A 15,406-nucleotide genomic window follows, 5' to 3' on the forward strand; every position below is an offset into this window, starting at 1 on the left:
AATTTGAGTATATGCTGGTGCCATCAGCTGACATAGAAACAAGAGAAGAAATGAATTTGAGAGCTTGTGTAATCAGTCTGGAGCCTGGAAGAAGGTCGGGACTAGAGATATAATTTGGGAATTGCATCTTGGAATATAATGGGGGTGAATGAGCTCATCCAATGAAATTAGGTAGTTAGACAAGAAGAATGCCATAGAAATTTGGGATACATTCATATTCTTCAGATGGGTTTAGATCTATGATTTGAATAAGAAGGGAACTAAATGACAAGAAGAGAACCAACAAACATTGGGGTGATAAAAAGCCCAAAGTAGAGAGAATTATGTCTAAGAGGGTGGTCATCAGGGTCAAAGGCCAAATAATTCTGATTTTAACGTTAAACAATTTACCTCCCCATAGGCCATGTCTTTAATGTTCCTGGTAATGAGCTCAGCCTTTTTGTCCCATGAATTTCCAGCTGCTTACATTTTCAGTCATGTAATGAGTCCCAGACACATGCACACATCAACCATGCAGCAGAAAAAAGAATGACTCCCACACATCCCAGCGCACGTGTACTCAGACACACACAGGAAAGCCTGACCTGGAAAATGAATTAGTTTAGCCAAGAGGGAACTTTTTGTCCATAAGTTGAACACTAATGATTTTCTGTAAGTTAATGAAAATGGTGCTCATCAGCTCCGCCCACCCCCCACTTTCCAGACGTCACTCTTCCCCACCAAACCGCAGAGCCTCGTGAATGGCCTTGTTTTTGTATTTTGGCCCCACAATGCATATAAGTCATCACTGAGGCATAGGCTCCAGTAACTCAGCTTGCAGGGTTGTCACTCACATTTTTAAAACCCAGAAGAAGGGATTGCAGAGTTGGCTCTCCCTCACCCTTGACTAAAGATGGGGTGAGCAGAATCTTGGGCACTTCTGGAGGGAAGGATCAGTCCACAGTCATTGAGGCCATCTCTCTGTTTCTGGGGAGGACTGCATCTCAAATGTCCCAGATAGAGAAATAGTTTAGGTTTCCAGAGAACAAGCAATGTTTGATTCCATTCAGAAATAAAAAGCTTTCATTAAGCACTCACTATGAACATGCTCCTGAGCAAGTAGCCAAGGATACCAATAGGTAGGATCCCTGTCTTCCAACTCACAGTGAGTTGGGGGAAAGAAAACGGATAACAAGCAGCACTGGAGAGAAAGAAAAAAAATAACTGCTTTGGGGTTTGAAGAGGTGGAACAAATACAAAGTAATTGCCTCTGTTTTCAGAATGCTAATGATATGAAAAGATTGAAAATGGGAAAATGATTACTGTTGACTCTATAACATCTTTCAGAGTTGCTTTTATTTTGGGTGGAGAAAAGTAAAAATTGCAATATGCAATGAGAAATAATGGCAAAGAGACTTTTTATCAGAGCAATTAGAAGAGGTGAGTTTGGTCATTAATGAACTTAACACATACGTATTGTATGTGTGTGATGCAGCGGGAACTCTACTAGGTGTTGGGAACGCAGCTGGCCTTGTTGGGAATGCCAGGCACTTGTCCACATTTCCTGGAAGTCCTTCTGTTCTGCAAAGTGAATGTGGGAGTGGTGAGGGGGGACTGTGGAGAAAGCGATACATCCAACTCTGTGTTGTTATTACATCCTTAGAGAACTCTTCTGAACCTTGACAGAATGGTTATTTTGCTACACATCAAGCATTTTCCTCTTTTCACTTCCACCATTAGTGTTGAAAACCCAAAGGGTGGGAATAAATTGTCCATTCCACAAGCCATTTGTAGAGATGTTTAGTTAATAGAACATGTACAGTAGTTAAATGTTAATTAATTGCTTTTTTTGAGAAGCATACTCATTTTATGCTATTTATAAGGGTTGTCTTGTAAACAGATTCCTATTACTTCAGTTCAACCATTGAATTTTCTTAAGTCACTGATCCTAAATGTTCGTTCATTTCCACTAGCTCTAGAGACTAAATTCTCACTCTACATTACCACAAAATGCAAATCAAAAGCAAGGACTGTGTCTGTTTTGTCCTCTAAAAAATGCCCGCTAAGGAAGGCAAAGTGCTTGAGGGAGCTCCAAAGACAGGATTTGATGAAGATAATGATAATGATAGGGTAATGGAGATGGTAATGATGGTGATGACAATATTGAATTTATTCCCTGTTTGGATGCTGAATGAAGACGAGAACTGTGGTGTAACTTGTCTTTCCAGGTGTATTAAAGGCATTTTGCATTTTTTAACAGGTGCACAAAAATATGTTCACTGGGGTGAGAGTTTGCTAGACATTCTAGCTTCGAAGGGCAGCTGAGGAATGAGTGGACCAGACAGATTTATCCATCTGCCAGGAAAATGAAGTAAACCTGCAGCCAGTGCAGGGAAAGTATTTGAAGTAGTCTGGCCTAACTACAAATCCAAGGCCAGTTACGTGATTTGGGGTGATCATGTCAATACTGTCTATCTCCTCATTTGTAAATGGGATATAATTTCCTACTTTTCAGGGCTGATTGTGAAGATTTAGCTGAGTTATGGGGTAGAGCTTCCACAGAGCCTGTAATGCGTAGATTAGTCTCAAAAAATGTTATTATCCTCTCACCTTCCCCATGATCATCAGTTTGCTTACCTAGAAAATGGGATATAATCATATATGCATCACATGAGATAATGTATGCGAGAGCACTTTGTAAAACAGAATCTTATAATCTTGCAAGTATGATACCCTGGTAAAACATGGGTTATTAGGAGTAAGCAGAATCTTTCAAAAGTTCTTACAAGTCTTTGGAATTTTTCAAGTTTCTCCAACTTTGAATACAGATTCAATGTCAACGTCATCCTCCAGTGGAGAGCTATAATCATTCTTTTGAACGGTGGGTCATGGGGAGGCCGGAAGGTGGAAGCAGAGGGTGAGATAATGAAATTGCCCCTTTGGGACTTGGTTCTGCCATCCCAGCTGTGGAGGAAATGCTGATCCATCTGTAGCCAGTTGGGGAGAAAGAGCAAGAGACGGAAGCACTGCAGAAGAGCTGCCAGGAATTCATGAGGCTTTGCAAAGTTCATCTGTTTGATGGTTGCCACAAAAGGCAAAGAGAGCTGGGCCTCAGCTACAGAGAGGGAGGCTGAGGGGCGATTGTCATTGCTAAGCCCTGGAATGTCTTTTGAGAATGGTTCTGAACTGGTCACTTCTCTTAATGGCTCAAGCGGGCCATCTGTGCAATGCCCACAGCTTCTATCAGCTCCTACGCTGCCTGCCCATTTGTCCCTTGGCTGGAGCTGCATCATGGCAGCTCCCTCTGCAACCAGCAGATGGAAGAAGAGAGGTGAGGCCCTTCAGTGTGGCTTCAGGATGATCTGTCTACATTTGGTTTCCTCTTCACCCTGATCAGCATGCTAATAACTCCCTTTCTTCCTGCCAAACTTCTTTATTGAAAAATTAAACCATCTTGTCTTTATTTTAAATTTTAAACAGGCAAATTAATTTTATTGGTTAAACCACTCTGAAGGAAGAAAGGGGCTTTTACCTTCCATGCCATGACATCATCTCATCTGCCACCTTTTAAAAGCCCTGTGTTTGGAATCAACCCTCTTGGCAGCCTCTGCACTGGGCGGTAGCAGTATTACAAACAGAAGGGGAAAAAAGGCCATAAAGTGAACTGACTGTTGGAAATTTAGTGACATGGCTACAAAGAATCAGGAGAGCCAGAGCTGGAACAGCTGCTCCAGTCTTAAGAGTCTCAGCTCTGGAGGCAGCCAGCTCCCAACACATCCCACACTATGGCAGATGCCGACTGCAGCAGGAGCATTAGTGGTTATTAGAATAGGGAAAAGGTTTGAAATTGTGTTTGGGCCAGTGTGTGAAGGAATGACTGTTCTCTTCCATTCAACCGCTAGGGAAGTTGGAAGCATCTAATCTAGGAAGGGGTGAGTTTCTTTTCTTGACTCTGCAAATGGTCTCTTGTCTCATACGATTCTCAGGCCCTTGGGCCTTGAAAAGTTTAATCAGCACACTTCTCTCCCCAGTATCCACTCCTACCATAGTTGAGGCTACCCTGTTTTCATTGCTAGGCTCCTATAGTCTTCTGCTTGTCATGCTGTCTTGGGTCGAGATTCCTGAGGAAAAAAAAACATTGAGATGGAGATTTGTAGGCAGAAAGAGTACTGAGGACTGTTTCAGGAGTCACTAATGATGAGGAGTGAGGGTAGCAGGATTGGGCAGGAGGAGAGGTGAAACTGTGATGCAGTTGCCATGAGACCTCAGCTGATCCCACAGAGAGCTCTGGAGCTCAGATAGCCCTTCAGAGCCACCTCAGATAAAGCCTTTGTAGCAATGCTGATTAGTCATCTGATGCCAGCTGTCTCCAGGGAGGGACATAGCCTCCCTGTGGCAGCTTCCTTATGCCAAGGGCTAGTCTCAAAAAGGGATTTAACTGTGAGTTGTCAGCAACAAACAGTTCTGTAGCCGGGGAGATGTGCCTCAGTCCTGAAGTGGGGACCTGGGATACACATCACGGTATCTACTACACTGCTCCCCATTTGCTCTTGTGATCCCACTGTCTGTTCTCTCTCCTGTACTCTGAATTATCTTTCCAAAATGCAATTGAATATGCCTTTCCTCTGCTGATAAAGTCATCAATGGTTTCTTACTGCCTCAAGGTAAAGACCCAAATCTTACCAGTTTTGTAAGAACTGAATCAATATAACTCTGCCTGGATTTCAGCCTCTTCTATCTCTATCTCTCTCTCTCTCAGTGTCTCTACACTTAGGCAAGGGCTACTGTGCATGCAGTTCTCACTCTCTGCCATGACTTTCTCCCCCTCTCCCCCATGGTGGAGGTTTTCTTTTTATTTATTTTTTGTCAGCCAGCGTTCCACTCCTCTTCCTGGTTTTCAGAATTCCCATTATGTGATTCAAAAGAAAGGGAGCCTATGTCTTCGGCACCTGACCTAGGTTTGTACAGTTGGGAATTTCCACTCCAGGTTTTGTTTCTTGAGTTAGTGACAAAAAGACAAAGGGACAATGAGACTTAATTACTGACCTCAGTAGCCACATCATGGAGCAGGAGTGGCTATGTGCTTGGGAGCAAGTCCAGGAGAGATTCTGCTGCCAGCTTCTCTTGATTCCTGACATTTTCTGAGTTTATTCTTCCCTCTAGTCTTCCTGTAATTGGTGCATTACCCAATGTCTTCCTTATTCATTCCTCTTTTGATATACTTTTGCTTTATTTGTATTTTTGGCAACAACTTACAAGTAACTTCCTTAGGGAAGCTTTCAATTGTGCCCCTATCCAGTGTAGGTCAATTTCCCTCTCTTATCACCAAGTTCTCTTCCTTCCGAACACTTACGTATCAGTTTGTAATCAAACATTAACGAAAGCGATTACTTGATTCATGTCTATCTTCCCAATTAAATTTTGAATCTTCTGAGAGCAAGACTGTTTATTTTTGTTCATCTTTTTTTCCACCTGTCTAGCATAGGGTCTAAAACTAATATCCAAGCACACATTTTGAATAAATAAAAGAAAAATGACAGTCGATTGGAACTGGCTGGCTACAACGTTTTTAAAAATGAGGAAGGTATGAATATTGAGGAGAAAAGGTGGGGTATTTTCTTGGAGGATTGAGAAAGCACCATCTTTGTTAGGCACTGTCTTCATGCCCTTGTCAATAATTTTCCGTGTTTCTTCTCTTTCTCCCTTTTGTGAGCTGTCCTAATGACAGAATTGACTGCCTCTCTTACACTCTGATCCTTATCACATTTTAGAAGGGCTGAAAAATTCCAGCTTCACATTTTTTGGATCTGGGTTTTCCCACTCTTCAGACACAACTTTACTTTGCTTTCCTTCTTACCCTTAATTGAACCCTTTAAAGAACTACTGATGAAATCAATAGGCAGCCTATGCGTGGAGTCAGTTTCCTTTACAGAGACTTTATTAGATTGCCCTGGAGAACTGCAGTGACAAAGATATTCCTTCAATAGAAAGAGCATTAAATGAGAGTAGCTCCTGATTGTTCCTTTTTTGGGGTTTCTAACCAGCCTCACATTTCCAACTTCTGGGCTCAAACTTAATGTCCTTTCCGTTTGGTCCTTGCCAGGAGTTTGGTTTTCAGATGGCCTTGGGAGGTCTGGGGCCAGAGATGGATTGATGCTATAATGATAGCTGTCCACGACCACATAGCCACCAGGATGTTTGCGGGGAGGATGAACAGGGTTGAGTTTCACAATCTGGAGGCCACTTCAGATAGCATGGCCCAGCTTTATCCCACATCAGAGCACACGGGCTTCCACTGTGTTTTCTTTGAACAGAACTCCCTGTTATCTCCGGTCCATGGTTCCAAAGCCAAATTGGAAAAGAGATCCACTGACCTCCCCTGTCAACCTCCTCACCTCTCCCCAGGGCCAAGATACCAACACCCAGAGATAGTCCCTAAGGTGGCATCAATGAACAGGGAGATTATTGATAGGGAAAGGTAGTTGTTGTTCAGGAAGACGGCTTTCTCTTATCAGAAACCACTGGTCATAGAGAAGGGAACAGAGGGAGTATCCGATGGGCTCCAGAGCTGTGTTAGGCAGATTTACACAGGTTGTTACTGGATTCTCACACTATCCTTTCAATAGGTAGAATTATGCCTACTTTATAGATAAAAATATTGAGGTTCAGAAAGGGCAAGTGACCAGGCCACAATCACACAACACTGAAGTAGCAGAGCAATGATGAAAATTGAAGATTGATTCAAAGTCTGGGCTTTTCCTATCCTTCCAATTTGGCATGCTGAAAGGGCACAGTGGAACACAGAATTCCTATGCCTGCTAAGAACTCATCCTGGAGGAGACTTCTGCTTGCATGCAGTGCTCATCTCTCTTATCTATGGATGCTGCTTGGCATTGGTCTGCTGGCACTGCTGCACCCCATATGTCTTGAGATATCTATATTCAGAACATTTTTCTGGGTATCCTATTTTTGATTGGCATGGTATCTAAAGCAGACAGGATGGTGTTGTGAAAATTGAAGGGAGCTTGCTTAAGAGTTGCAAAGTCTAAGATTTAGATTCCAGCTCTGTCATTTACTAGTTGTGCGATTATGGGAAAGTTGCTTTACTTCTCTAAACTGCATCCTCAAAATGGAAATCCTATTACCTTTGTGGCAGAATTTACTTTGTAATAAACAAAGTCATGTTTCCTTATTTTCTTTAAGTTAATTTATAATATATCAGATTCTAAGCTCCCTTTTACCTGGCACATGAAAAAAGTTTTTCTCAGACATCGTAAGGGCTTCCCCTGTTAGGGCTGCATAAGACTTATGTGTGGAAGACATCCATACGTCGTATGTGCAAAATGGAGGATGGGATTGGAAGGTTGAATGAGGATTCCTGTACCAGTTAGGTATTCATAATACCACTAATATGTTCTGTTTTGTGATAAATGCGGGGAGAGAGAGAAAAAAAAACACAGTCAGTCCCTTCTGTAAGGTTGAGGAGGCAGATAATGTTACAATCAAGTGTGATGAATATTATTATAGAGGAAGCACATGGGGTAACTATACTAGTCTGGTGGAGAGGTGGTATAAAGAAAGCTTCTTAGAGGAAGTATCATTTCAGCTGAAAGCCTCATTATGTCAAAGCAAAGCAGTAGTGAGGAAGAGTGTTTCAGGCAGATGGAACAGCACGTGCAAAAGACAAAGTGTAGCCCTGTTTCAAGAACTGAAAGAGGTTCATGAAGACTGGCACAGACAGCCAGAGGGAGGGAGGCATGAGATGGAGCTGGACAGTTGGGATCAAATAGTTCGTCTGGTGCAGTCTTGTTATCAAGGCTTACAGGCTTCCCTCGAAGGATTTACACAGCAATCTTATCTAAAGGAAACATTTCTAAAGCAGAAGGAGAAATGCCCCACATGAGATTAATTGGTATAATTCATGTATATATTTCTTTAAAATGTTTTTGAACGCATTGTGTCAGACACATTTTGGTAGGAATCATCTCATTTAAACATCACAGTCACTTAATGAAATACACACCATTATCATGCTTAATTTATAGAGCAGAAATTAAGGCTTAGTGAGGTCAAGTAACTTGCCCAAGATCATACTGCTCATAAATTATGAAACCCTAATTTAAATCTAGGTATTCTCATTCCAGAGCTCTCATTTTTACCTTCAAATTTTCAACTAATTGATTAGATAAGTTGCCTGTTAGCAGAAAGCAGGATTCTAGGAATGTATACAGAAGAGAAACATGTTTTGATGGTGAGAGGAAGCTAGTTTTGGAGAGCTATGTTAGAGAAAAGTGAGTGCTCCAAAAGGAGCAATCGTGATACTGATACATGTGTGTGTGTGTGCGTGTGTGTGTATGTGCATATGTGCATGCACGCGCATATGTGTGCCAGGGTGAAGTGGGTGATGTGGTAGGTTGAGATCCTCAACCAACATTTTTCAGACTGCTCTGCAAAGATTTCTAGTCTCACATCTGTTAAGACATTTTTATGAAAAAAGGTCTGTAGTCAAGTAAGTCTAGCAAAATCTTGGAGAATAAGATTAAATTTTACTGAAGAATTTCTCACTTCGTTTAATACACCATGTAATATATGACACTTTAAGAGGGGATTAGCATTTTTCAAAGGTAATTAATACCAGCACCTATTATTATTTGAACATTTATTAAGTAATAATACCATGGATAACACAGGTTGAGCATACTGTTCTAAACAATCTTTGTAAATTTTATGATTTCACATGAGTGAAATTGATTATGGTAGTTAGTACAGTTGACTTTACATATCTTTGGGTTCCACATCCACAGATTCAACTAACAAGGGATTGAAAATATAAAACTATATATAATTACATATATACACATGAATATATGTAACAATGTAACAATGAAAATACGATTACAACAATTTACATAGTATTTACATTGTATTAGGTATTATAAGTAATCTTGAGATGGTTTAAAGTATACAGGAGGATGTGCATAGGTTATATGCAAATACTATATGATTTAATCAGAGACTTGAGCATCTACAGATTTTGCTATGAGGACAGTGGGTCCTGGAGTCAATCCCCTGCAGAGACAGAGGGATGACTGTATAATTCTATGAATAACTTTTGATAAGTATCTTCTGCAGGGATATTTTCTTTGAAAGACAAGGATATTTTTGTTGACTTGTTCATTTTAATAGGAAAGGATCTTTATTATTGCTTTAGGACAATATTTGTGCCCTTATGCCACTCTGAGCCTAAGGGAAAAGCACTTGTTTCTCCAGATATATTTGAACAGTTGTAGATTAATCAGACCGTCACTATTTTATTACAATGTATTTGCAGAGGTGAATGAATTTGACACAGGAGGGCTCCAAATTAGACTTTAAATCCAGGATCCAGAGCCTCTTGTCCCACAACATAAAGTCTTTTGTGTCGGAAAGACTTATCCAGGTTGCAAAAGATGAACAGAATGTGGAGTGGAGTGAAAATCTGGCTTTTAGAATTAGCAACAGCACAGAATGGAAATACAAACAGAACAAGAGAGGAAGGAGAATTTACTGAACTGTAATTTCCTTTTAAAATCTGTTCAGAGGGGCCTTCGCTTTTACCACAATATTCATCCATTAAACTTTCTCGTTTTAGCAGTAAGCATTGATTTGTGAAAATAATGGTTTCATTTAAAAAAGAAAACTCTATATCTTCTAGTTTATGGTTTCTTTTTTAAAAAAAATCAAAAAGAAGAAACTGCCAACCTGATTTTGTGGGTTTCTGCTGGGATTTGTTTTTCAAATTCTTGGACTGTTTCCATTGATAGAAACAATTTCAATGCATATGGTTTGGCAGGGAAATAACATTTTTTTGATCCCCAATAATTGTTTTCTTTAATGTTTCAAATTCAAAAAACAAAACAAAAATTCCAAAAGATAAAAACTTGCTAAAGTTTGAGTGTTTAACTCTTCTAAATTTATCCTTAAGAATCATGCCAATGATACGGAAACAACCTTCATATGATTTTCAAATGAATCAGAAGGAAGAACCTTCACCAAGTAGAGCAGAGTGCGCCTGGTTCCATTTTATGAGATGGGGCACAGGTACAGCTGTAGATACTTGTTCCCAGTGACTCAGGGTGGCCGTGGTAAGAGGGAAGGAATGCCTTAAAAGACACATAGTTCTTGTAAAATACAGGTAAAGAGAACTACTCAGTCTACCTTGCCTCAATCAAACAGTAATCTTGTGACATAAGTATGTCCATAATCTCCATTTTATAGACAGGGAAACAGAGACTCAGAGAGTTAAACTGACTTGTCCAAGTTCACAGATTGGGCAATAGAACTAACACTGAAATCGAGCTGTATTAGGGTTGGAGAAACAGGACCAATAGAAAGTATATGTATAGAAAGAGATTTAGTAGAAGAAATTGGTGAGGTGGCTGGCATGATCCATGGAGAGGAAGGAAGAGCAGTGCAGTGTGACAGCCCACCTGAGAGCCACACGGGGATAGTGAAGCCCCCACTCCCCAGCCAAGGGAGGCGGTGAGTGAGTATGCTACCCAGCCTGGGAAACTGTGCTTTTTCCATGGAACTGTGCAAGCCATGAATCGGAAGATCCCACTGGTGAACTCACATCACCAGGGCCTGGGGTTTCAACCCCAGAGCTGAGCAGATTCTCAACAGCCCCTCAGCTTCCTGCTTAAGCCTGCTGAGCTCTTGAGGGGAGGGGTGACCAGCACCACAGTTGTGGCTGCCTGCTGTCTAAGCCATTTGAACTCCTTGCGGGAGGGGCAGCAGCCAGCGCTGGGACTCCTAACTGCCTAACACAGCTCCCTGGGTGGGGGTAGGGTGGCATCCATCTCCATATTTCCAGGCTGTACTTTTCCCCTGCTGGAGCCAGGGAGGCTGGACGGCTTGGACCCTAGAGGTGTCCCCACCATGCAAACACACCGGCTGTGGCAGAGTGCAGGCAGAACATCTCTTCAGGCCTGACCCTGACCCATCCTTCCTCACTGGGTGGGTCTTCCCTGCAGGAACTCCAACAACTTCAGCCAGAGGCTCAGGGACCCAAGCCGGATCTTATTGAGCCTGAGCCCCTAACGAGAGGGCTGGCTGCAGTCTCTGCAGACCAGCAGACTTAGCCTTCTCCCCTGGTATTTCTGAGGAATCCAGGTAGCCTGGATGAGTGGGTTTCCCCCCGGTAAAGCACAACCCCCTTCCCCGCACCAAGGGGCCATCAAAGTGCTTTGTTAAATGGGTCCTCTTTTCTGTGCCACCCAACTGGGTGAGACCTTCCAACAGGGGTTGTCAGACACCCTAAGTGGAACTAATACAGGAGCGATCCTACTGGCATCAGTTTGGTGCCCCTCAATGTCAGAGATCCCAAAAGAAGAAGCAGGCACTCATCTTTCTTGTTCTCCAGCCTCCTTGAGTGACATCTCCAGGCACAGGAGCAAACCCCCTGCAAACCACGGCAGCCTCACCGAAGAGGGACCTGACGCATTGAAAGAAAAACAAACAGAAAGTGACAACAACAGCATCAACAACAAAAAACGTCCCCACAAAAATTCTGTCCAAGGGTCAGCAGCCTCAAAGATTGAAAAGAGACAATACTCAAGATGAGAATGAATCAGTGAAAAATCGCTGAAAACCCAAAAGGTCAGAGTGCCTCTTCCCCTGCAAATGATTGCAATGCCTCTCCAGCAAGGACACAGAACTGTACGGAGGATGAGATGGATGAATTGACAGAAGTAAGCTTCAAAAAGTGGGTAATAAAAAACTCCGCTGAGCTAAAGGAGCATGCTCTAACCCAATGCAAAAATCCTAAGACCTCGATAAAAGGTTAGAGGAGCTGCTAAGTAGAATAACCAGTTTGGAGAGGAACATAAATGACCTGTTGAGGCTGAAAAACAACACGAGAACTTCGTTAAGTATATGCAAGTATCAATAGCCAAATCCACCTAGCGGAAGAAAGAATATCAGAATTTGAAGACCATCTTGCTGAAATAAGACATGCAGACAAGATTAGAGGAAAAAGAATAAAAGAAATGAACAAAGCCTCCAAGAAATATGGGACTTCATAAAAAGACCGAACCTATAATTGATTGGAGTACATGAAGGAGATGAGAAGAATAGAAACAAGCGGGAAAATGTACTTCAGGAGAACTTCCTCAATCTAGCAAGACAGGCCAACATTCAAATTCAGGAAATACAGGGAACACCACTAAGATACTCCACGAGAAGATCAACCCCAAGAAACATAATCATCAGATTATCCAAGGTTGAAATGAAGGAAAAAATGTTAAGGGCAGTGAGAATGAAAGGCCAAGTCACCTACAATGGGAAGCCCATCAGGCAAACAGTGGACCTCTCAGGAGAAAGTGGAGGAAAAAAAGAAGAAGAAAAAAAACAGGGGAGTTGCAATCTCTGACAAAATGGAATGTAAATCAACACAGATCAAAAAAGACAAAGAAGGGCTTACATAATAGTAAAGGGATCAATTCAACAAGAAGAACTAACTATTCTAAATATATATGCACCCAATACAGGAGCACGTGGATTCATAAAACAAGTTCTTAGAGACATACAAAGAGACTTAGACTCCCACACAATAATAGTGGGAGACTTTAACACCCCAACGTCAATATTAGATCAATGAGACAAAAAATTAATAAGATGTTCAGGACTTGAACTCGGCTTTGGATCAAGTGGAACTAATAGACAGCTACAGAACCCTCTGCCCCAAATCACCAAAATATACATTCTTCTTAGTGCCACATGGCACTTATTCTAAAATCAACCGCATAATTGGAAGTAAAACACTCCTCAGCAAATGCAAAAAACTGAAATCATAACAGTCTCTCAGACCACAGTGCAATCAAATTAGAACTCGGAATTAAGACACTAACTCAAACCACACAATTACATGGACATTGACCAACCTGCTCCTGAATGATTCCTGGGTAAATAATGAAATTAAGGCAGAAATCAATAAGTTCTCTGAAACCAATAAGAACAAAGAGACATTGTACCAGAATCTCTAGAACGCAGCTAAAGCAGTATAAGAGGGAAATTTATAGCACTAAAATGCCCACATGAGAAACTAGAAAGATCTCAAACTGACACCCTAACATCACAATCAAAACAGCTAGAAAGGCAAGAGCAAACTAATGCAAAAGCTGGCAGAAGATGAGAAATAACTAAGAACAGAATTGAAGGAGATAGAGACACAAAAAACCCTCCAAAAAATCAATGAATCTAGGAACTAGTTTATTGAAAAAAATTAACAGGCCACCAGCTAGACTAACAAGATAAAAGAATCAAATAGATACAATAAAAAATGATAAAAGGGATATCACAGCTGACCCCACAGAAATACAAACTATCATCAGAGAACACTATAAACACCTCTATGCAAATAATCTAGAAAATCTAGAAGAAATGAATAAATTCCTGAACACATAAACTCTCCCAAGACTAAACCAGGAAGAAGTCAAATCCCTGAAAAGACCAATAACAAGTTCTGAAATTGAGGCAGTAATTAATAGCCTACCAACCAAGAAAAGCCAAGGACCAGACAGATTCACAGCCAACTTCTACCAGAAATACAAAGAGGAGCTGGTATCATTCCTCCTGAAACTATTTGAAGCAATTGAAAATGAGGGACTCCTTCCTAACTCATTTTATGAAGCCATCATCATCCTGATATCAAAAATGGGCAGAGACAAAAAAAAATTTTGGGCCAATATCCCTGATGAACACTGATGTGAAAACCCTCAATAAAATACTGGCAAACCAAATCCAACAGCACATCAAAAAACTTATCTACCATGATCAAGTTGACTTCATCCCTGGACGCAAGGCTGGTTCAACATACGCAAATCAGTAAATGTAATCTATCACATAAGCAGAACCAATGACAAAACCACATGACTATCTCAATAGATGCAGAAAAGGTCTTTGATAAAATTCAACATCTCTCCATGTTAAAAACTCAGTAAACTAGGTATTGATGGAACATATCTCAAACTAACAAGAGCTATTTATGACAAACCCACAATGGGCAAAAGCTAGAAGCATTCCCTTTGAAAACTGCTACAAGACAAGGATGCCCTCTTTCACCACTCCTATTCAACATAGTGTTGGAGGTTCTGGCCAGGGCAATTAGGCAAGAGAAAGAAATAAAGATATTCAAATAGGAAGAGAGAAAGTCAAATTGTCTCTTTGCAGATGACATGACTTTGTATTGAGAAAACCCTGACATCTCAGCCCTAAAACTTCTTAAGCTGATAAGCAACTTCAGCAAAGTCTCAGGATACAGAATCAATGTGCAAAAATCACAAGCATTCCTTTACACCAACAATAGACAAGCAGAGAGCCAAATCATGAATAAACTCTCATTCACAATTGTTACAAAGAGAATAAAATAGGAATACAGTTATCAAGGGAAGTGAAGGACCTCTTCAAGAAGGACTACAAACCACTACTCAAGGAAACAAGAGAGAACACAAAATGGAAAAAAATTCCATCCTCATGGATAGCAAGAATCAATATTGTGAAAATGGCCATATTGCCCAAAATAGTGTAAAGATTCAGTGCTATTTCCATCAAACTACTACTGACATTCTTCACAGAATTAGCAAAAACTACTTTAAATTTCATATGGAATCACAGAAGACACTGTATAGCCAAGATAATCTTAAGCAAAACAAAATGAAACAAACAAAAAACACACAAAGCTGGAGGCATCACGTTGCCTGACTTCAAACTATACTACAAGGCTACAGCAAGCAAAGCAGCATTATACTGGTACCAAAACAAACATGTAGACCAATGGAACAGAACAGACACCTCAGAAATGACACCACTCATCTACAACCATCTGGTCTTTGACAAACCTGACAAAAAAGAGCAATAGGGAAAGGATCTCCTATTCAATAAATGGTGCTGGGAAAACTGGCTAGCCACATGCACAAAAGTGAAACTGGACCCCTTCCTTATACCTTATACAAATATTATTAACTCAGGATGGATTAAAGACTTAAATGTAAAACCCCAAACCATAAAAACCCTAGAGGAAAACCTAGACAATACAATTCGGGACATAGGCATGGGAAAAGATTTCATGACAAAACCATCAAAAGCAATTGCAACAAAAGCAAAAGTTGATAAATGGAATCTAATTAAAGAACTTCTGCACAGCAAAAGATACTATCATTAGAATGAACAGACAACCTACAGAATGAGAAAACTTTTGCAATCTACCCATCTGACAAAGGTCTAATATCCAGAATCTACAAGGAACTTAAATTTACAAGAGAAAAACAACCCCATCAAAAAGTGGGCAAAGGATATGACAGACACTTCTCCAAAGAAGACATTTATGTGGCCAAAAACATGTGAAAACTCAACATCGTGGATTATTAGAAAAATGCAAAGATAAACCACA

Source organism: Mandrillus leucophaeus, unplaced genomic scaffold (genome assembly GCF_000951045.1).
Source record: "Mandrillus leucophaeus isolate KB7577 unplaced genomic scaffold, Mleu.le_1.0 Scaffold92, whole genome shotgun sequence".
NCBI classification, from domain to species: domain Eukaryota; kingdom Metazoa; phylum Chordata; class Mammalia; order Primates; family Cercopithecidae; genus Mandrillus; species Mandrillus leucophaeus.